The following is a 25476-nucleotide window of genomic DNA, read 5'->3' as shown; positions in this document are numbered from 1 at the left end:
TAGAATAGTCACAAGATGAGTATGATTTGGCTCCTTGGTTGTTTTAGTGGCTTTAAAAAAGCCTCTAATTTGGGCCTTTTATATAGTGATGATGTGGGAAGAAGCTGGCTATCTCGTGGGAAGAAAAAACTGAATAGTGGCTGAGATGATCTTAGTTTTTGTTCTCCTTTAATATTTCTATTACAAAGAAATGAATAAGTACAGTGTTGGAACCTCATATAAAAGAGCTGTTTTCAGCTAGGTCATATCAGTTTGACTCCATGCTTGAGTTTGTGGCAGTAAAAGAAAAGGCCTAAAGTTCATAGGATGAGTATTGTGATACCAAGATTGCCGGTGTATGTAACATAGCCTTCAAAGTAGTGTTATCACTTGTGATTAACTACGATCACTGAATCTTATTCTTCATATGCAAACATGGGCCTGGTAATGCTTAAAGATGCTCTGTGGCAGAGCTCTTATTTAGTCTGTGCCTTTAGTAAAGCTGACCCAAATGTGACATTAATAAAGTGGTCTGTGTGAACTGACAGAAGAGTACTTCGTTTCTTAATAGCTGTTGTATATCTCCCTTGATCGCATTACTGACTTTGTTTAACTAGTAAGTTGGTATTTAGTTGTTGCATTCCTGTGATGGGAACAGGTGCTGGTTTAAGGAGCTTCCAGAAAAAAAGGCAAGCACAAAGACAAAGGAGAAGCATTACCAACATCAGGCCTGTGACTAGGAAACTTCATTGTAATGCACTGCACTGCTCCCGTGTTCTCGGCCAAGGGAGTTTCATTGCTGCAGGCAAGTAGCTAGATCTGTCTGTTGTCAGTCACATTGATCTGTCACATTTGCTAGGATGTACAGATGCATAATGTGGACAAGGAGCTGGGGATGATTTTGTATGTGCCGGATGGGATTGTGTGATATGGTCTCCCCTGACTGTGGGAGCGTCTGTCTTAGAATGTTCTTGAGCTGCAAAAAGCATCTCCTCATTACTGTGTACAATTAGTTACATGCCATCAGCCTATTGTTTGCTATAAATAGGCACAGATTTATCTTCATTTACGTTTTAGAAGGCTTACTCTCTTCCCAACAAAACAGCATTTTTCATAGGAATGTATGCTGGAGGGAAATGCAGGTGCTGTCTTTCTGTGGGAGATGTGGCAAAACCCCAGCAGAACTCTGATATTTTAAAGAGTGACTCTTAATTGTAAAATATTTCCATTCTTTTAATCGTTAAGAACATCTTTTATTTTCTGTCTCCATCAAGCATACCATGGTTTGAAAAACTGTCCTCTATCAAACCACCTGTATTAAATAAAATGTACTCCCAATTTAATAATAGCAGCCATAATTCAGAAGTTCTGATCAATTGAAACATTATAGCTAGGAAAGAAAAAAAATGGTTTTAGACCTTTCTTCACTTTTTTGAGATATAAGTGTTATTTCCATTAGTCATTCTTTAAAAGTGATGAAAAATAGCTCTACAGTTTTATTAATGCTTTCGCAGACCAATAGGAGCTCAGGCACCTTTGAATTACCAATGTCCTAACAACGTGTAGCTGTTATATTATTATGATTATTAATTATTGCAATTATAAATTTTATACAAATTTTTCCTGTATTATTTCATTTGCATCCTAAGAATAATCCCTTCAGATAGATATTTAGTTCCTATTATATGAAGACCCTAAGAGTCAGAGAATACAACAGGCTTGTCCAATATCACATAGCTCTTCTGAGACTTCAGTTTCAAAATCAGGCACAAAGGTCTCTTTTCCTCTTTGGTCGTGAACTTTATGAAAGTTTTCAACAAATCCACACCCATTCATGCATTTTTAAGTTGACATGTAACGTTTTTCATTACAAATTTAAATAATTTCAAACGTAACATCTCTAATGTATCCAATGTACCAGTTATATTAGTCTTTTGAATGTATCCTGTAGTATACAGTGATTGTCACTCAGTTATAAAATACATGGAACAATTTTTTCTTTAATAGTCAGAAATTATACATCATTTTTTCTCCATGTCTTGTGTTTTTGTTCCATTTTCCCTACAGAGTGCTGTCTTAAAATTTTTATACTCAAATATGTTTTATAAATCATAATATTATATATCTTTGCAACCAAAGTGCAGTTGATCCTCATTATTTGCCAATTTTGTACTTGCAAATTTGCCTACTCATTAAAATTTATTTGCAGCCCCACAATCAGTACTTGTATCACTTTTGTGGTCATTCACAGACATGCAAAGAGCAGTGAGAAAAATGAGTCACCCAATGCATGTGTTCCCAGCTGCGGTCAAACAAGGCTATGTTCTGTTTTCCTGCTTCAGCTATCATACTATAAACGAGTATCTTTTTCGAGGTTTATTTAGCACATCTTCTGTGTTTTTTGTTGGTAATTTTCCTTGCTTATGGTAAGTATAGTGCTAACATGCTATCTAGTGTTCCTAAGTGGAAATGTTGCAGGAATTAAGGGATGGGAGAGACCAATAGGTAGAACGGGAGGATTTTATTTAGTTGGCCACTGGTCCAGTGGATTAATATCCAAAGGCTGAGCCCTGAACAAAGACAAGGCCTGACTTTTATACATGCAACTGAAGGGGATTGGCCAGTTTAGTGGTGTGAAACTTGCACGGTGAGCAAGCAAGCTTACAGAAGCAGAACAAAGGCAATTTATCAGTGACAGATACTGCAACTCTAGCGTGTCCTGTGACCTTTGCCATACTGCACAGATGGGAAAACAGGAACTTGCAAAACTCTTACAAACTTGCAAAAATAATAATGAGAATGATAAGGGGGAAAAGGGAAGCTGAAAGGGGAGAAGAACTTGTTTTTCTCATCCCTGTGCTGGGATGGGAGGGAGAGGCTCTGGGGCTCATCCCTTGAGGGCCCTGGCTCTGCAGATAGTGTTATCAAAGCCATGCCACAGCTCTGCCTATCGCTGGGTCTCAGAGTGTGTCAGCCTAGGTACAAGGCTTGTTTTTTTCCTGCTTCTTAATAACACTATGATGTGCCTTAGGGAGAACTTATATGGGTTATGTGAACTTTCTTCAGGCAGGGGTTATATTTTTATTGGCTGCTAATTAAATGTTATTGAATCAATGACATGCACTAAACAAGAGGTTTTAAAGTAGAAACATTATTAAACAAGGCTATATATTGATTGGTTGATAAAACTATTGTGACCAGAAGCTTGCAGGAACCTAACTTTGTATTTCCTCTAGGAGCAATGTTTCAGTGTTTGCTAATTCAATGTTCACAGCAACTTTATAGAACATAGCTTCCACAAATAATGAGAATTGACTATATATAATGTAATTTTAAAGTATTTAAAAGTACTTTATAATCATAAGCTCTAAGTATTAATACATTTCTTCTGTACTGAACAAATGTACATTACATGCAGTACTTGGTTTTCTGTTCCTGCATTAGTTTGCTAAGGATAATAGCCTCCAGCTCCATCTCATTCTTTTTATGGCTGCATAGTATTCCATGGTGTATATATACCATATTTTCTTTATCCTGTCTATCACTGATGGACATTTAGGTAGAGTCTACATCTTTGTTATTGTGAATAGTGCTGCAGTGAATATACACATGGATGTATCTTTATAATAGAATGATTTATATTCTTTGAGTATAAAGTTTTTATTAATATATAATTAATTATGCACACACATGATTTATTGAATTAGCTGTATCATGCAGGCAATCAAGAAAGATAAAATCAAGGAGTATAAGATAGAGATAAAATAAGGAAGATAAAAGAATTACATTATTAATTGAATTTTTATGATATGGCAGTAAAAAAAGGAGAAAAAAAACAACAGAGAAGAGAGATGAGGAAAGAGAAAGCAAGAGAATTGGAGGATAAATGGAGAGGAGAGCAGAACCTAGGGTAAGTGGGTAGAAAATGAGGTTGTGTTACCTATTTGGGGAAGAAGAGAGGTTTAATAATTACACCTGCCTGTGAAATGGAAGTCAGAGGGAATAAACACATCCACATGCAAACATGCACACACACATTTCAAGAGTGCCTAAAATATAGAGATTAAAATTTTATTTCTTTTTTAAAGAAAACCTTTAGTTAATTCATTCATTTATCTATGAAAATGGTTTTCCAACAGTGTTAATGGGGATAAAATCCAGTGAGAAATGTATGGGAATTATGTCATGCAGTGGAAAGGGAGTGTTAGAGGCAATGCAACTTCGTGTTTATAGCAAAGATTTGCCTTTCTTTATGGAATTCTACAAAATTAGATGCACTTTGTTAGCTTGACGCATCTAATTTTGCATCAAGAAGAATCTTTTTATTCCAAAATTATTTGTTCTAGCATAGGCTCATTAGGTGGGCATCTTTTAAAGTATGAAAACCTCAGTACATTTATATGTTACCTTAGGATGAATTGAAAGTAAAAATAAAACAGTTCAATATGAAAATATTAACAAATTTATGAGACTTGTATATTAAATTTCAGGAATCTATGTTATTGCATTTAGCAAGAGTATGTCTGTTTATCCCAAGTTTTGTTGTTTACTTTAGCTACATATTCTTCCTTTTAAAGTTAAGTGATGGTATATGAAAGGGTTTCTTGAACTTTGTGGTGTTATGTCATGTCATTGGTGTGATAAATCAATACTGCACAATAGTACTTGAAGTATGCTTATAATTCACACTGATCTTCATACTTAAATTTGCAGGCTACCTTGACACAGATCCAAATAAAAGTATTTTTGTAAATTACTGATGTTATCTAATCCAGTGAAATTGAGTTATATGGCCATGTCTGAATAATTCTCATTTTGATAATTTTATATGAGTAATTATGATATTCAGAGTCATATAATGGTCAACTCTCTAAATTAGATTAAAAGAAATATCTATTTTGGGTTACATAGATCGACTTTCATTTAGTGCTGAAAGGTCAGGCTTAAGACATTTCTAAATGGCACTTACAAAAACTGCAGCACTTTTACTGCCAAAGGGCAGGAGAAAATGCATTTCCCCACATAATTCTGAATGTTAAAGAAAAATCAAAGAAATAAATTCCAATTTAATCTTTTACCTGAATGTCACTGATCACCATGAATCTTTGTTAAAATGTCTTCGTTAATAGTGTTATAAACTGTCATTTGCTTCAAAATTTTAATGGTTATAGAGATGATAGAACAACATTATTCTGCTCTTTTCAAGTGATTTGACTTTCCTTAACTAGTTCCCAAAGACAGATTTTGAGCTTTCTCACTTTTGGTTTGCTGAGGCAGAGGAGAAACGTTACATGAAGATTTGTGTTACTTAGCACTGGTCTTCTGTGAAAATAACTATTCTGAGAGAAGTGGCTTGTCCAAGGAAACAAAAGTATTTCACAGACTTCTTTCAATGTCTTTATTGTGTAGCTAAGGAGTGGGAAACCCTTGACTAATGTAGGCAATGTAGTCCTCTTAGTCTAGTTTCTTTTGGCTTAAACCTAACTGGAATAGTATCATTTATGCCTATAGTTTCAAAAACACAATCGGACAGTGAGAGGCTTTAGTCCAGTTTCCTAGACTACCACAAGATGGGGCTAAATTATAAGTAGACAACGATATATGTGGTCTATCAGAGCAGGCATTCACCTGATTTTAATTTTGTGATTGTTGCTGTTGCTGTTGTGATGGGAAAATGAGTATGTAACCATCTAAAACTTACAAATTTTAGTAAGTGAAATATTTTTTAAAACAACTCAGGAAGAAGTATTTCTTCTTCCTGAATGATCTACTTTAGTGGATGTATATATCATTTTTTTCTTGTCCAAATAGCAAGTTTGCCTTTTTGCATTTTAAATTGTTGTACTGATTATGTATCTGCATATATAACATAAAATACTAGTTTAAAAAAGATTTGTCTAGCATTCCATGTGATGAAATACCTCTTCCTAGCCTTTGTTTCTTTCCCCATGTCATAGACATTATCTCTTTCTTCTCCTTCTTTTTCTGTCTTCCTCCTTTTCATCTGTCTCTCATTTTTATCATGTAACTTAAATGCTAAGGGTGTTTTTCCATTTTCTATAACTTCTCCTACCTCTATGACTGGGGAACGCTAAGCTAGCATGCTCAGATAGAACTGAAGAAATTCACTGGGTTAGGAGGAATGTGCATCCAAAGAATTTGAGATCTGGTCTTATGTGCTAAATATTCATAAATATAAAATTGTATTGATAATATTTATTTATTAATTGACTATTCACTGAGCACAGACTCTGGGCTCAGTACTATACTAGATATTAAGTATAGATTACTTAGGACAGAAATGACTTGTTTAGTAATTAGATTTTTGTAAATGCACAGATAATACGTTTTCAGTTGATGCGTTTTGACAAATATATTTACATGTGTACCCAATACCCAAGTTGAGATATAAAACAATTTCATCACCCCAGAAAGTTCCCTATTCCGCTTAATCCCATTTCCAGTCAATTCTTCCTGCCCATACTCCTATTCCTAGCAACTACTTTTTAAATTTCTGTCACAATATGTTCATTTGTCCTCTTCTTAAACTTGATATAAATGGAATTTGCTGTTTTGTGTATGACTTCTATCACTCAGCAGGGTGTTTTTGAAATTTATCCATCTTGTTGAATATATCAATAGTGTGGCTATTTATAGTGTATTGTTTTCTTGTATAATATACCACAGTTTGTTTACTCATTCTATTGATGGATGCTCAAGTCACTTGTGATTTTTGACTATTCTGAATAAAAGTGCTATGAACATTCTCATACACGTCTTGTTGAAGACATACGCTTTCACTTATTTTATGTATAAAACCAAAAATGGAATTGCCGAGTTCTTGCATAGGTGTATTTTTAACTTTATAAGAAATTGCCAAATAGTTTTTCAAAGTAGTTATACAATTTTTACTCTAAATAATAATATAAGAGGTTTCCAGTTCGTCCACATACTCAGCAGCATTTCCTATAATCAGCTTTCATTTTAGCCATTCCAGTGGATATAAAGTAGTATTTCACTGTTTGGAAGTATACCTAACCTGATAAGGGTATTTATTAACAATACTACCAGAACTCTGGAGGATATGATGAAAAAAATCGAGAATAGCAGTCAAGAGTGAAAAGAGGAATCCTGGAGAGGAAAGACAACGTAGTATGGGGATTAAACTATGTAATAAGAAGGAATGAATGAATATTCAGTTTTCTATGTTAAGCAGTTGTCTGTGATAATAGGTGTAAGAGTCATTAAAAGTGCTGACCAGGAGAGCGAGACCATCCTGGCTAACACGGTGAAACCCCGTCTCTACTAAAAATACAAAAAAAATTAGCTGGGCGTGGTGGCGGGCACCTGTAGTCCCAGCTACTCAGGAGGCTGAGGCAGGAGAATAGCGTGAACCTGGAAGGTGGAGCTTGCAGTGAGCCGAGATCGCGCCCCTGCACTCCAGCCTGGGCAACAGCGCGATACTCGACTCCGTCTCAAAAAAAAAAAAAAAAAAAAAAAAAAAAAAAAAAAAAAAAAAAAAAGTGCTGACCAAAGCAGGGAGAGACCTCAGTTATGTGGTGCATTTAGCTGTAGCCCAGTTGATATTCAGCTTAAACTTTAAACAAGTATTGACTATATGATAGTAGAATGTTTCAGCTATCATTGCCCCAGACCTCTTCTTGCTCTCATTCTCATGATGTCTTAAAATGCTGGTCATACTCTGTTCGAGGAATTAAAACTAATTACAGAAAATTTCACCCTGAAGAGTGTCCTAAAATTAAATATCCCTATCAACACTTTGCCCTTGACCCAGACTCACCTACAGATAGACTATTCTGGCTTAAAACCATCTTTCTCAAAGTGAAAAAGGGGAGTTTGTCCAAATCATCTTGTAGTAGGATAAACACAATGTCTTCTGAAAGGAGAATATAGAATTTATCACTACCATAGGTCATCAAAACATTTTGTAGGACTTTTATTGGTCATAAATATGATGGAGCTAATATATTTAGATCTTGGCATTAAAAAAATCATTCACCACTGTGGTTACATTTCACTATCTCAAATGTTAAATTCTGCATTTTAAAACTTGCCAACCAACTTTTTTAAAAAATACATTTACTTTGGAATAATTTTACATTTACAGAAAAGTTGTGAAGATAATACAAAGATTCCATATACCCTTGACCCAGATTTCCCTACTGTTAAACAACTCTCACAACCATGGTGCATTTGTTAAAACTAAGAAATGAACACTGGTACATTACTATGAACTAAACTTCAGACTTCATTTGGATTTCACCAGTTTTCCTGCTAATGGCCTTTTTGTTTGTTTCAGGATTCAACCCAAAAGATAGACTATTGCATTTAGTTGTCATGTATCCTTAGTCTTCTCTGACCTGAGATAATTTCTTAGTCTTTTCTTGTTTTTCATGATCTTGATAGTTTTGAAGAGTCCTGGTCAAAAATTCTGTAGAATGTCCCTCAATTTGGATTGTCTGTTGCTTTTCACATTATTAACTTGGGTTATAGTTTTTTTGGAGAGAAATACTATAGAAGTGGAGTGTCCTTTCCATCACAACATATTAGAGGGACATAGTATCAATATAACTTATCACTGGTGACGTTAACCTTAATCACTTGGATGAGATGATGTCTGCTAGGTTTTTCCACTGTGAGATTACTATTTTTCCCTTTTCACATTCTATTCTTTAGAAGTGAGTCACTAAGTCTAGTTCGCACTCACCATGTAAGTGTCTGTGGTGGGGGCAGGGGGCATGATGGGAATTAAGCTCCCTCTCTTGGAGTGGAAAGTATTTACATATATTAAAGGGAAATTTTCTGTACAGAAGATTTATATCTTCTATGCACTTATTTATTTTTTCAATAATTTATTTTTATCAGTATGGACTCATGGGTATTTATTTCATACTTTGTCTTAGAGTCTAATAATCCATTATTTTGTTCAAAGGTCTAGCTTTGTTTGGACTTTGCGAGCACTTTTAGGTTGGCTCCAGTGACTTTTTCACATAAATAACCCCTATTTCTTTCTTTATTTTCCTTTTTGGTGCTTACTTTTTAACATTACAAGATGCTCTAGATTTTTTTTTTTTTTTTTTTTTTTTTTTTTTTTTTTTTTTAGACGGAATCTTGCTCTGTCACCCAGGCTGAGTGCAGTGGCGTGATCTTGGTTCACTGCAAGCTCTGCCTCCCGGGTTCACACCATTCTCCTGCCTCAGCCTCCCGAGTAGCTGGGACTACAGGCACCTGCCACCAGGCCCAGCTAATTTTGTGTGTTTTTAGTAGAGATGGGGTTTCACCGTGTTAGCCAGGATGGTCTCGATCTCCTGACCTCGTGATCCGCCCACCTCGGCCTCCCAAAGTGCTGGGATTGCAGGCGTGAGCCACTGTGCCTGGCTGCTCTAGATTCATCTTATATTTTTCCTGTGCTGGCTCTAGAATCAGCTATTTTTTTCAAGGGTGCCTAGTTTCATTTACTGGAAATTGCATTTAGAAACCAAGATTTTGATACTGGATGTGTTTGTTAAAACTGGGTTTCATTGCCTTTAGACCCTTTCTGTGGACACAGCTAGAAAACAAGTGTATGAATACTATGTATACATACATCATATTCGTGTGTACACATAATAACTACAGAGTGTTTTACAAGGGCTTGGGAAGTGCCTTTGCATGAAATGTAGAAGGAAATACCAATATTTTAAAAGTCAAAGGATTCGGTGGAAAATGTCTCACCCTGTGCCAGATATTACTCATGTAGTGCTACTTTTGGTGGATAGAGGTGCTAGGGACTTGGCATATCACCGAAAAAACATTGAACCAATTTATTAAATGGCTGAATTATATTTTGAGGTTTATTTTTTCAAAACAGAATTTATTAATCTCTCCTCCTGCAAATTTTTAATCTGAAAACTTTGTCTGCCATAAGTACTTCTTTTACTAACTCTTTTGGATATTCCTATGATGATTATTTGTCATCTTTTCTCTTTTTTTGGCTTCCATATTTGACTTTTTTTCTTTACCTAATAAAGTCCTGATATTTTCACTGCTTAAAAAGCCCATAGAATAAAGCTATATATAAAACTTATGTAACTAAAGCTATTATCTACTTTTCTTTCACTAGCAATCTAGCTGGTTAAGCCAGATATAACACCCTGATCTTGCTTTAGTACTGCTCACTTTACTCCAGTGATGTTTACTAATACAATTGGCCCTCCATATCTGTGGGTTTCTCATTCATGGATTCAATCAACTGTGAATTGGAAATACTAAAAGCAAACAAAAAAGGATGGTTATGTCTGTATTGAACATGTATAGACATTTTTCCTTGTCATTACTTCCTAAGCAATACAGCAGAACACTATTTCCACTGTACTTACATGGTATTAGGTATCATAAGTAATCTAAAGGTGATTTAAAGTACTCAGGAGGATGTGCTTAGGTTATATGCAAACCCTACACCATTTGCATAAGGGATTTGAGGCTCCATGGATTTTGGTATCTGTGGGGGTCCTAGGACCAATCCTCCATGGATAGCAAGGGACAACCACATTAATGTCTTCAAGATGCCCATATCTTTCTTCTCCTTTCATAGTTAATTTTGAGGGCCTGGAAGCAGGGTTGCGGGGGGCTTTCCTTTTTTATTTTCCAATTTTTTGTTGTTGCTGCTTCAGTGTCCTTTGATCCAGTTTTTTCTTTCTTTCACAGGTTCTTTTTTAAAAAAACAATTTAAACTGTTATGTTAGATTCAGGGGATACATGTGCAAATTTGTTACCTGGGTATATTGTGTGATGCTGAAGTTTGGGGTATGAATGATCTCGTCACCCAGGAAGTGAGCATAGTACCTAATAGGAAGTTTTTCAGCCTTGATCTTGTCCCTTCTTCCCCCTCTAGTAGTCCCCAATGTTTATTGTTCCCATCTTTATGTCTGTGCGTCCTCAATGGTTAGTTCCCACTTATTAGTTAGAACAAGTGGTATTTGGTTTTTTGTTCCTGCATTAATTTGCTTATGATAATGGCTTCCTGCTGCATCCCATGTTGCTGCAAAGGACATGATTTCATTCTTTTTATGTCTGCATAGTATTCCATGGTATATGTGTACCATTTTTTTAATCCATTCCATCACTGATAGGCATCTAGGTTGATATGATGTCTTTGCTATTGTGAATAGTGCTGTGATTAATATACAAGTACATGTATCTTTTTGGTAGAATGATTTATTTCCCTTTGGGTATATATCCAGTAATGGGATTGCTGGGTTGAATGGTATTTTTGTTTTATGTTTTTTGAGAAATCTCCAAACTATTTTTCACAGTGGCTGAACTAATTGATATTCCCACCAACAGTGTGTAAGTGTTCCCTTTACTCTGAGGCCTCATTAACATCTTCTTCTACATATTATGCTGCACATCGTCAAACCCCTCTGCTATCCTATAGTATCTGAGTGGATACCTAGGACCTTTACTTGTTGTGATGGTTAATTTTATGTGTCAATTTGACTGGGCCATGGGATGCCCAGATATCTGGTTAAACATTATTTCTGGGTATGTCTGTGAGGGTGTTCCCAGAAGATTAGCATTTGAGTTGGGGAACTGAGTAAAGTAGATGGCTTTCTCCAGTGTGGGTGGATATCATCTAGTCCACTGACGGCCTGAATAAAACAAAAAGGTAGAGCAAGTCTGAATTTGCTGTCTGCCTGACTGCTCTAGCTGGGACATAAATCTTCACCTGCTCTTGGTACTCCTGGTTCTCAGGCCTTCAGACTTAGACTGGAATCTATACCATTGCCCTCCAGGTCTCAGGCCTTCAAACTACACTGTCAGCTTTCCTGGGTCTCCAGCGTGCAGACAGCAGACCATGGGATTTATCAGCCCTCATAATTGCATCAGCCAATTCTTTATAATAAATTTTATTATATATATTTATGACATATATGATATATAAATAATAGGATATATAATAATAAGATATAAGACACTATATATATATGTATTTATATATGTGTGTGTGTATTTGCATGTGTGTATGTCCTATTGGTTCTGTTTCTCTGGAGAACAACAACAAAATATACCTGTTGATTATCAGTTGTCAGTACAGTTGGGTGATTTATATACATAGATACAGATAATTTTATAAACATACATTATCTCTATATAGAAATCAGGGTAGAGCATAAAATAGTCTACACTTGATATCCCTACTTTCTAATTTTCACCTCGCTCAACTCACTGCAAACTGGCTTCCAGCCTTCACTAAAACTACTTTAAGTTTTCCAGAGACTTCTTGACAAATCCAATGAATGTTTTCCATTTCAAAAAGCTGTTATTGGACTACTTTACTGTGTTTAACTATGGAGTCTTCAATTCCTAAATTTATTGACATGTCATTCTTCTGATACCTCATTGCCCTTGCCTGGCCTGTCTTTCTCTCTTTCCTCTGATAGCCATCTTAGATGTTGGTGTTGCTCAAGTATTTTTATTTGTATTTTCACTACATCATCTCTGTGTATCAGTTTCCTATTGCTTCTGTAACAACTTACCACAAACTTAGTGGTTTAAAGCAACACAAGCTTATGTTCTTACAGTTCTGGAGGTCAGAAGTCCAAAATCAGTTTCACTGGACAAAAGTCCAGGTGGTGGGAGGGCTGTTCCTTCTTTAGGCGGTGAGGGGAGGATGTGTTTCTAGCAGTTGCTAGAAGTCTCCTATGTTCCTTGGCTTGTGGCCCCTTTCTCCATCTTCAATGTCATATCACTCAAATCCCTAATTCTGTCATCACATAACTTTCTCCTCTAACTCTGATGCTTCCTGCATTCCTCTTATAAGAACCCCGTGATTACACTGGGCCCACCTAGATAATCCAGAATAATTGCTCCATCTCAAATTTCTTAATTACATCTATAAATTCCATCTTGCCATATAAACTAACATATTCACAAATTCTAGGAATTAAGGTTTTGAGATATTCAGGGAGGTTATTATTTAGCCTACCACCCTCTTGTTGATCACATTCATTCTTATGGTTTTGATTAAACTAAATGTTGATGATTTTCATATCAGTATATTCTACCCAGCTTTCTCTTCTGCACTCAAGATCCATATATCCAACTGCCTGCTAGACATTTTTACCTGGATTTATCTGAAATTCAATTATGATAAATAGACCATATCATCTCCCCCAGGCAATTTTCACTTCCTGTGCTCTTTATGTCAGTCAATAGTCACCAAAACTGAAATATGTGGTCATTCTTAAATCTCACCACTCTCTCAGTTCCCATATTAAAGTAGTTGCTGCATCCTGTCAATTTAACTTCTATTTTTGTCTAATATGTCCCCTCTAAGGCTTCCTTATTTCAATGATCAGTTTTCCCATTTGCAAAATGGAATAATAGTACATAATTCTTAAGCACTATGATATCAACTGTACAGATAAAGAAATTAAAGCATAGAGAAGTCAGAACCTTTTGCAAGGTTACATAAAAAGAGAGTTGGAATTTAAATGTGGGGTTCAGCTTTTTCTACTTTAGCCAAGTTCCTTTTATCTTTTCTGGATTATTCAAATAGCCTCCTAACTATGTTCCCTGATAATAAGTTTGGCCCTTGAAGTCTATAGTTCTCATTGTCACATGATCTTTCTAAGATACAATAATAATTCCTCAACACGGTTCTCTGTGATCTGGAGTCTATGTACTTCTTATTACTATATTCTACTGAGCCATATCCTGCTTTAATTCAATACTGTTAGCAGCCCTGATATCCGTATATTTCTTGGTGCATACCTGTTGTTCTCAATCTTGTGCTTACTCTGGCTAACTTTTGCCTAGACTTTCCCTCCCTTAACTTCCCCATCTTTAAAATTCTACCTGTTCTTTAAAACTCAGCTCAGGCATAATCGCTAAGAAGGTATTTAAACTCCCTTTTCCCTAAGTTTGTATTAATTAAGTGCTCCTCTATATCCTGTGTGTATCTCCACTATTAGACCTACCATTCTAAAAAATATCAGTTTGTGTGTCTGTTTCTCCTGTTCTTATATGTATGTGTATTTTACTCTATTGCTGGATACTTGAAGAGAAAGATTGTGTTTTATACTATTCTCTCTTCACAATGTCTAGCACAGTTCCTGACATAAAATATTACTCAATAAATGCTCTTGAATGAAGAAATGTGTGCATATTCATTTTTATCATTTTCTCAACAAGATTAGAAACAGTCTTTGTGTTTTCTGCATGAAGATATTATCTCTAAGTCTTTAGATAATAATCATAGTGGAGGCAATAACCATGCTGAAGAAAGAAGATGAATTTCACCTGTGATGTGGATTCCTGTCTTGATAAGACATTTCCTTACATAAAATAATAAATATGAAATCATGATATTAATGTTTAATAGAAGAATACTTTTATTGTCCCTATGAAAGCATTTTTCTATTTTTGCCTTGTTCAATATAAGTAAGCAGAAGGTATAATGAAGAGAAAATGTAAAATGCCTTATTTATACAATTTTCATTTCTTATAAATAACTAGTAATAGAAGGGAAATCTATTTCTGTTTGTATACATATTCATTGAAGCAGGAAAGCACCAATGACAAGTTCCAAATTGTCAATTTACCCAACAGGAATATATCTATTTTGTGTCGCAGTAACAGAGGACCAACAGCTTGGAAAAAGATTGTTCTTCTTTGTTAAAAAATGTATAGCTTTGTTTGAGAATGCTGGACCTTGCTGCAGTCTTGTGTCAGCTGCTCCTGTTATTAGTGCTATACTCCAGTGAATTTGAGTGACAATCTAGTTTTGCCAGTGCTCATGTTTACTTAATTCTAAGATGTATGAAGAATATCATAATCTATTTTATAAATTGACACTATTAGTGATTTACGGTGACTTCTTTTTAAATCTGGATAGATTGCACAGAAATTATGTCATTTTATGTAATAAGGCACAGGTTTTTTTTTTGTTTGTTTTGCTAATGGAAAACTACCAACAAAAAGCAAACAGCAAAAAGGAAAAGTGCTCATTTTTGAAATAGGACACCAAATAGGGAACAACTGAGGAAGAAATTCTGCTAAAATAATTGGGACTCAAGGGCACTGAAAATCTATGACCTCATCAGCCTGGAGACAATTAATTTTATTATGGTTCATTACATAACCTCCTGATATTACAAGTACCATGTAAACTAAGAAAAAGGAAGAAGCAATGAGAAGAATTACTGATAGAGAACAAGACAAGCATTTCCCTTCAGTGGTTTTAATATTTAGTTATCTCATTAAAAGACAGTTTTGAAGTAATTAATTATGATATTTGGATGGAACATTTGGATTTACACTCCAATCATCATTTGGACTTCTTTTTGAGGCACTTTTAAACAAAGTTGCAAATGGTGGCTACTGTCTTATAAAAATGAATGGTGTATATGGGATGGCTGGGAATGACTCTTGTTCATTTTTCATTTGTTTTCTCAAATACAGTAGTGAGCACTTCCACTTGTGCTATATCTTCACAAATAATCCACTTGTTAAAATGCTCATTCATTTATTAATCAAATGTTGTCCCCTAAGCACTCTTCTTTATATTGTGTGCCTCTAGCAAATCCATCTAGTCGTTGTTTTGGTTTCATTCCAGTCTAGTGATTTCAAACTCCTGTTGGCCAAACTTTGTTCTAGAATTGTATTTACAGCTGAGCACATGATATCCACCTCCCTTCTTCAGATATTCTGCAGTTGCCTTGACAAATCAGTATTCACACATTCATTTGTCTTTCTCCGTTCTCTTCCCTGCCTCTAATACATTCTGAACCTAGCTGCAAGCATTCATTGTGTATATTTACCCTGATTCACTAATTGACAATAAATTCCTGAGAGCTAGTCTTTTCAGTTTATATGGATGAACATTCTCTTTCCAGTAGTTGAAAAAAGGTAGCAAGCTCAAAACCTTTTTCTCTGATAGAAAAAATAAATGTATTAGATTGAACATAAGAGCATAGTATATTTGGTATGAGTCAAGGTGGAATCATTATTATTGACCAATCTGGTTTAAAATCCTCTCCACTGAATCCACTAAGTTATTATCTTGGGACACCAAATGAAGAAATTTTGGGTCTGTTCATTAAGTGAAAGACACACCACTGACCCTAACACAGAAGTGGCACTTACTAGGTTTTTGGGAGAATTTTAAACCTTTTTTATTTTACTTTTTATTTATTTATTTTATTTTATTTTATTTTTATTTTTTATTTTTTACTTTATTTCCGAAAATGTCTTTTTTTTATACGTTATGTTCTAGGTACATGTGCACAATGTGCAGGTTTGTTACATATGTATACATGTGCCATATTGGTGTGCTGCACCTATTAACTCGTCACTTACGTTAGGACATTAGGCATATCTCCTAATGCTATCCCTCCTCCCTACCCCCACAATAGGCCCCGGTGTGTGAAGTTCCCCTTCCTGTGTCCAAGTGATCTCATTGTTCAATTCCCACCTATGAGTGAGAACACGCGGTATTTGGTTTTCTGTTCTTGTAGTTTGCTGAGAATGATGGTTTCCAGCTGCATCCATGTCCCTACAAAGGACACGAACTCATCTTTTTTATGGCTGCATAGTATTCCATGGTGTATAAGTGCCAGATTTTCTTAATCCAGTCTGTCATTGATGGACATTTAGGTTGATTCCAAGTCTTTGCTATTGTGAACAGTGCCGCAGTAAACATACGTGTGCATGTATCTTTATAGCAGCATGAATTATAATCCTTTGGATATACGCCCAGTAATGGGATGGCTGGGTCAAATGGTATTTCTAATTCTAGATCCTTGAGGAATCGCCACACTGTTTTCTACAATGGTTGAACGAGTTTACAGTCCCACCAACAGTGTAAAAGTGTTCCTATTTCTCTACATCCTCTCCAGCACCTGTTGCTTCCTGACTTTTTAATGATTGCCATTCTAACTGGTGTGAGATGGTATCTCATTGTGGTTTTGATTTCCATTTCTCTGATGATGAGTGATGATGAGCATTTCTTCATGTGTCTGTTGGCTGCATAAATATCTTATTTTGAGAAATGTCTGTTCATATCCTTTGCCCACTTTTTGATGGGGTTGTTTGTTTTTTTTCTTGTAAATTGGTTTGAGTTCTTTGTAGGTTCTGGAAATCAGCCCTTTGTCAGATGAGTAGATTGCTGATAAGCAACTTCAGCAAAATCTCAGGATACAAAATCAATGTGCAGAAATCACAAGCATTCTTATACACCAATAACAGACAAACACAGAGCCAAATCATGAGGAACTCCCATTCACAATTGCTTCAAAGAGAATAAAATACCTAGAATCCAACTTACAAGGGATGTGAAGGACCTCTTCAAGGAGAACTACAAACCACTGCTTAATGAAATAAAAGAGGACACAAACAAATGGAAGAACATTCCATGCTCATGGATAGTAAGAATCAATATCGTGAAAATGGCCATACTGCCCAAGGTAATTTATAGATTCAGTACTGTCCCCATTAAGCTACCAATAACTTTCTTCACAGAATTGGAAAAAACTACTTTAAAGTTCATATGGAACCAAAAAAGAGCCCGCATTGCCAGGACAATCCTAAGTCAAAAGAACAAAGCAGGAAGCATCACACTACCTGACTTCAAAGTATATTACAAGGCTACAGTAACCAAAAGAGCATGGTACTGTTACCAAAACAGAGATATAGACCAATGGAACAGAACAGAGCCCTCAGAAATAATACCACACATCTACAGCCATCTGATCTTTGACAAACCTGACAAAAACAAGAAATGGGGAAAGGATTCCCTATTTAATAAATGGTGCTGGGAAAACTAGCTAGCCATAAGTAGAAAGCTGAAACTGGATCCCTTCCTTACTCCTTATACAAAAATTAATCCAAGTTGGATTAGAGACTTAAATTTCAGACCTAAAACCATAAAATCCCTAGAAGAAAACCTAGGCAATACCATTCAGGACATAGGCATGGGCAAGGACTTCATGTCTAAAACACCAAAAGCAATGGCAACAGAATCCAAAACTGACAAATGGGATCTCATTAAACTAAAGAGCTTCTGCACAGCAAAAGAAACTGCCATCAGAGTGAACAGGCAACCTACAGAATGGGAGAAAACCTTTTTTAGTTTTTAAAAATTGTTTCTGTAAAGGTTAACTTTTCATCCTACTGATATGCTTGGAAAATAAGCCAATTTAGACAAATAGTAAATTGAGATAAGGAGATGATATACTTTATTGACTGGAATTATATTCTTGGAAAATACTATAAGCAAATAATTTATAGCAAGTGTGCTTCAAGTTTGACTAATATAAAGAATGTGTGTGTATATGTGAAGGGGGAAAAGCATAAAGAATCTTAGCTTTGTTTTTTGTTTCTGTCTTTTTAGAGACAGTGTCTCACTCTGTCACTCAGGCTGCACATACCTCAGTAATGGTTTGCAACTGGTTTCCCAGACATTGAGGCAATCTGCCCTGCTGGTTTATGTTCATGGGAATTATGAACTTTATAGATGACTGAGCAGCATTTACTGGCTTGTACGAGACTCTATTTGTGTCATTTCCCAGGTCAAAAAATTAAAATTTTTTTTTCAATGCCTGTCAGAGAAAGTTCAGTCAACCTTTCCCAATCTGGTCTTTATCTTCTTATTCTATTTCTTGCTATTTCTCAGTATGCACTCTGTTATCCAGTTTGGATGTGATACATAGCATTTTCAAACACAACATACTCTTTCTCTTCTCCATGCCCAATTAATTTGTTTCCATCTATTAAAATTTTACCCATTCTTCAAAGACTAGTTCAAGCCCCATTTCCTTCATAAGCAAATATTTAGAGTTTATATTTCTTTTTCTGCTAGAATATTATATTACTTATTTTCCATATGACATCTAATCTAGTACTATTTTCTATGGCCATTTACCTTTTCATGTTATTTGACTTTTCCTTATGCTTATTACAGTGTAAGTTTTTCAAAAGTAGGAACCATATATTATCTTTATAATGCTTATTGTGTTTGGTTTAATATTAAACGTTCAGTTACTCCAATATGTGTTGAGATGAATGGATGAGTTAACTTAGCCATGAGGGCTATGTGTAACTGGACTAATGCAAACCTATTATTACAACCTGAGAAAAGGACTCAGATAAAATTCTCGACAAATAATGAGCCAAACTTTTTTTTTTCCTCAAGCAATAGTCTTTCTTAGAGATAGCATTCTACACTAGAACTATAAAATAAGATTTTGCAGAGCTAAGAGCTTACCTGTGATTAACTATGTCCCATAGGACCATGGACAGTTTCCTCAATCTTTGCATGCCTTTGTTTCTGTATCGGCAACATACAATAAAATGCCTTATTTCCCTTGCTTGACAATAGAAGTTATAGGAAATAATGAGCCCCATCTTTGACTTTCCTGTTCTTTCCAAACAAAGAATGGTTGCCAAGATTTCAGGGTCTGTATTTTAAAAATATATAATTTTAGAAATATATGTGTATAATTGCATGTATGAAGTCTTTTTAAAAATAATATTTCATGAGGTAATATTGTTCTCATCTATCACATGTATAGCCCTTGGTAAAAAAAAAAGTATATTTAATAAATATCAAAAGCAAATAATTTGTCTTTGCAAATTTTCTTATTATGTATTTAAAGCTCAATTTATAGACAATCAGTTAAAACTTTATGAAATGTTTAAATATAGTATAATGCACTATTTATAAACCACAAATGCATAGGCAACACTATGTATACAAAATTATTGCAGCAAAAAATGACGTAAAATACACCATTTTCGTTTTACATTTGTAAGATCTTACTGCCTATTTACTCAGAGTCTGTAATCAAGATAAAAGACAAGCTTTTCTGAGAACTTTGGAAGCTGCGAAACCAGAGTCCTGGTTTCCAAACGATGTACCAATAGGTCCTAGGGCAGTGCAGTGGATGCACGTGGCTGCTGAGGTATATTTTAACATTTTGAGAGGAATATAGTGATGCTTAACGTCAGTTGACTACCGAACAGACTATTAGCTTGAGGTAGTTTATAGTTTTAGCATTGGATTGTGCTATCATATTTTAATCACTTTATGCATTTTTGAAGGTGGGATTTGGAGGCTGCTATCATTACAAGCAACAACCATGGGAAAATCAGTGTGGAATAAAATATGAGGATGACAATGTCCAATATGATTCCAAGATTTGAAAAGTTGTGCAGTGTTCAACTTTATTAGCTAAAATAATTAAATAATCATAGTTAATAATGAAATAAAGATATTATTTTTCTTTCACTTTACATGTATTATGTTTTCAAACGCTGCTAAGTTGTTACGATATAAATAATTATTGAATAGTTCGGACCAAGCTACATTTTATTTTTATTCTCTGTTTTTGAGACATAGTCTCTCTCTGTCACCCTGGCTGGAGTGCAGTGGTCTCGACCCACTGCAACCTCTGCCTCCTGGTTCAATCGATTCTCCTGCCTCAGCTCCCTAAGTAGCTGAGATAACAGGTGCCCACCACTACGCCCCACTAATTTTTGTATTTTTTAGTATTTTCACTATGTTGACCAGGCTGGTCTCAAACTCCTGACCTCAGGTGATCCGCCCGTCTCGGCATCCCAAAGTGCTGGGCTTATAGGCGTGAGACACTGTGCCTGTCCTACATTTTAAATTGAATTGTTAGGTATTTCTTTTGACCTACGGTGCTATTAAAAATTACTGAGAAAACCTGAAAACCAAGAAAATCTGGGAATTTTCTTCCCTGAGATGGAAGTCCAAAGAAGTTTTTGGAGATTGAGCAGAGATGATTCCAGCTGATGTCTGCATGCTGTGGAGGGAAACACAGAGTCACTTGGGGGATCCTGGAGGAGAGGACTGAAACAGGCTCACTTTGGGATGTTTGTGTATACATATTGCTTATCTGGAAACAATGATTACTCTGCTTCTGTGGTGCTAATGAGGCCCCATGTGAAATAGAGAAATGGAATATTTGAATTTAGTTCACAGTCGTGGTACAGATGCCTGTTCATTTTTGTATACAGAAAGAAGAATTAATGCTCATTTTACTTACTATAAGGAGAACTGCCAGAAGTGAGTAAACATAAGTTTTATTCTAAAAGTTTCACTACTTTTGGTGGAGAAATGTTTTAGAATTATTTTAACATTAACATGGGTTTTTAGGCATGAACTAATCTATTCATAACTGAGGCCCTCATTTCAATGTCCACCTTGAAAAGTTTTCCAGAAATTATCATAACATTGGGTATCAACTGTCACTTGTTTCTTACTTTTTAAACAGAAAATTGTACCTATGGATTATCTTAAGGGATCCATTACATTTCCACTTAATCATTACTAATAACATTTTTCGAATGTTTTCTTATCTAGTGACAAAAGAATGCTTCATACTTAATGTTAATACTTCTAAGAATTCTAGTCATCATATTAAAATTGGATTTTAAAAGATTTATTTAAAATAATGATTAAATAACAGACTGCATATTTACTATAAATTGGACATATTTAAGTAAGTGTCTATTAACATTAACAAAGTTATATTGAGGCATTCTTATTGATAATTCATACTTATTATTGTAGCTGTCAAGCTTAATAAGCTGCAGACAGGAAGATATAATTCCTTTATATAATACAATAAAGCAGACAGAAGAATTAGGTTATGGAAAGACAGAGAGATAGTGAGCATCTAACCAAATAGGATTCAGTTGAAATTTTTCTTTTTTTATCCATTTAATTCCATGGACCATGTTCATGGCAGTTTTGTATCAGGAGAGGATCTTGAGTGGTTTAAGGAGGGATCTGTAGAAGAATTGAATTCTCAGAAAGGATATGACAGGGAAGAAAAAGAGAATCTAACCTTATGATGATGTATGTGGGTACATTTTTTAGGCACAAGATATATCTGGAAAGGAAATGAACAGTTCAACAAATAGAAAAATCATAGAATTTTGAGGATTGATGATCACCTAAGGATTTTATCCAACACTTTTGATTTTAGAGGTGAAGGGTTTGAGTCCCAGAGCAGTTAACAACTTGATTTTGGTCACAGAGCTAGTTATCAACAGAGAAACTACGAGAATGTAGAACTTCTGCACATGTCAGTGCTTTTCCACATTATGTTCCAGGACATAATTCATACAAGTTAATTGTGTATTTAATATTAATTTTAATGCAATAACCCACTCACATTGTGATTTTAATTCAGCATTTTTAAAATCTGTTTTTAGGACATTCGAGGACAAGAGACAGGCAGGAAGGGTGTTTCAGTGGAAATAGCATGGGTTTAGTAGTCAGGATTGGAATTCTGACTTTAATATTTATCAGCTCCATGACATTGGAAGATATTTTAAATCTCTGTGCCAGAATTTCCATAACTTGATAATTGGAAAAATATGTCCTATTATGTTGGGATTAAGAATCCCAATTTAAATAAAGCGTATAGAGACCTGGGATTGTTGAGTATGCAGACAAAAAGGAGAGAGTTGTAGGAGACTGTGGTGCTGATATTAGTATTCAAACTGTTGACTAATAGAGTCTCAGAGGAGGATGGATTTCTGTGGTGCATGGTTGAATGTAAAGCCACTTAAGGAGAGAGTGGTGTCTGAAAGAGGCACTGACATATGCTGATCACTTGCCTCTTTCTCGCTGTCATGGATTTGATGCATCAAAAACTCAGTTATTACACCCTTAAGTATCTTTCTGGGTCAAATTCTACTAAGTGTAGCATTGACTTTGTTGCTTTTCTTTCTTTTTTTTCGCCCTTTCCCACAGCCCTCTCCTCTATCCTTTTTTGAGCAGCAAGTATGCTACCCCTTCGGGATGGTTTTATGATAAAATATAACTATAGGACAATGGATTACGTCGTCTTCTGTGTGTCCCTTTATATATGAACACAGCAGATGGTTCTTCTTACTTTGATATTATCCTTAATTGTTTTACTTACAGAATTGTGCAACAATATGAAGTACAGTATCTCTTATTTGCTGCCAGTCTTTCTCGGAGAAAGCACATTTGCCCTTTTGTAAAAGAGGGGATATGTTAAGTGCGAGAGAGTAGACAGATTCACAGACACAAACATAGGGTGAAACTAGCAGGTGAGCAGTGTGCAGTGTGTGTGTGTGTGTATGTGTGTGTGATTTTCTAGGTTAGGGATCCGGAAAAACTTGTCCTAGTTAAGGATTCACCAGCTACTATGTTTCTTTAGAAAACTTGCTTTAATATTACATGTACAATTCCTGTGAATTGCCAGATTTATGTAAAGATTGATAGGGAGAAATTCTTCAGTCTTCTATCAGGATAGAGCTCTGCTCCAGGGAATGCTTATGCAAATCTTGCGGATTTTCTTACTGGAATATTAGATGGATGAAAAGAAACTAGTAAAGAGTTTGGACCTGGGAAATGCAAAGAATTTTGGGAAGGAGGACTGATTGCAGTTTTTATTTGAATTTGACACAGATGACTTTTCTTCAACAACTTCTCTGAGAAGGATGAAAATCAGGTTAAACGAGGCTATATAAGTGAAAGAGTTTATAAATAGGATTGATTTATGTGAAGGGAAGGCATACACAAACAATAATTACTTTATGTTTAAATGTAAAATAGTCACCATCTTGACTAAAGTGAAGAATCTGGTTTTTTAGGAAGTCTTTTCCAATGCTTGATCAATCTGAGTTGTCAGGTGCCTATGCCAACTTCACAAATAAACCAAGTATATTTCTGCATTTTTCTTTTCCAGTTGGAGAGTGGGCTTTAAATAGTTTATTAAAACACAATATATCTAGCAGGGCTGGATTTGTGGGTATGAGTTTGCGCAACCTTCTTTTCCTAAAATCAGAGCACAAACTATTCATTCTCAGCAGACTACTCTACCTACAGTATTCAGATTGCTTTTGCTAGCTGTAAGGCTTCTTCTTTTTTTTAACGGAGAGTAGCTATGCTTCATTTTAAAAATGTCAATTCTAGTATAAACACAGCACTCTTCATATTGAGAGCTTTTGAACCCTGCTCCTGAACAGAAATACAAAGGAAACCCTTGAAAGCAAAGCAGATGTTGTACTGGCTATATCTAGGCCTTGATTTGTTTATAGTTTAAAAATCCATGGGAAAATAATGATCAAAGGCAGGGTGTAATTCATACAGAAAATTGTAAGACCACTTCATCTGACTAGATTCTGTAAAGAGTCTTTGATTCAAATGGTTCACACAAAGAAAAAATGTCCCATAGGTTCAGAGTTCTTTCTGGCAATAAACTTCCAGTGTAAACAGGAAGGCTCTTGGGCCTCTTACAAATTTTAGAAACAAATGATACTCATTGCCTTGCACTCAATAATTTTGACTTTGAGACAAGAGTTGGAATGGTTAGTAAAAAGTTCCAATTCTAAGTTCAATATGAAGTTTATTTGCCATTACCATAATATTTATTTGTGTGCGCAGCAGTTTATTGAAAGAATGTGAAGGACACATGCTAGTTAGTCTATTTAATACTAACTAAAATTCTGTAATTCTCAAGAACTTGACTGTTATATAATCAGTACCAAAGAAGAGAACTAGGAACTCCAATCCTTTATGCTGATTGATACTGCGCAGCAGAAATATTAAACAACTACCCCAAAGTTAGAATAATGTAATTTTCATTGTAATTTAGAAAAAGGGGCTAGTGAAACTTTTTAGCAAAATTGATGATTTTTTATGATTAAAAGTGTAATTTGAGTCTAATTTTCAATGGACACAAATGCATATAGAATTAATTGAAGTAATGGGGAAATCAATAGTAGATGCACCATACAGTTTAAATAATAATTGTAACAATTATTTTAAAAGAAACTTCCTCAGCAGGATGAGAAAGAATATATATGTGAATATATATGTGAGTATATATATTCTTTCTTATATGTATATGTATATACATATATACACACACACATATATATATAATTTGAAGGGGGAGTGTCTGAGTGATAGTACACACTTTTCTATCTTTAAAGCCTATTTAAGATCTGGGAAAAAGGTATGCCTCTAAACCAGTTTGAGTGGATTTTTCCAAATGAAACCTCAAATAGCATTTACATTTAAGCCCTCACAAACACTTGGGAAGATTTGGAGTTAAAAGCAAATTGTGGTGGGGGTTCAGCACAGGTTTTGTGGTTTTGTTTTGTTTTGCTTTTTAAATAAACACAGTCCACACAAACCCGTCTGCCTTCACCTGGAAGGACCAGTTCTTTAACAAAAAAAACGCTTTGACTTCGGTTTCCCTGGGAAACCAAAGCCAGAGCTCCTGAACTTTTCTCTCCGCGGATTCGGGGGAGCTAGGGAGGGTGCTCATCCACTTTATTGCAGGGAGAAGTACAGCCTGGGACCCCTCTTTTGGGATACTGTCATCTGCCCCTTCTACCATCCCTTACTCTATTCTCAGAACCAGTATGAGAGTTTTCTGGGGCTAAGGCAAGGGGCAGTGGGCTCAGGCGCTGGAAGGACTGGTT

This window comes from Macaca thibetana, chromosome 14, assembly GCF_024542745.1.
Source record: "Macaca thibetana thibetana isolate TM-01 chromosome 14, ASM2454274v1, whole genome shotgun sequence".
NCBI lineage: Eukaryota > Metazoa > Chordata > Mammalia > Primates > Cercopithecidae > Macaca > Macaca thibetana.
Note: the sequence above shows the minus strand (reverse complement) of the source record.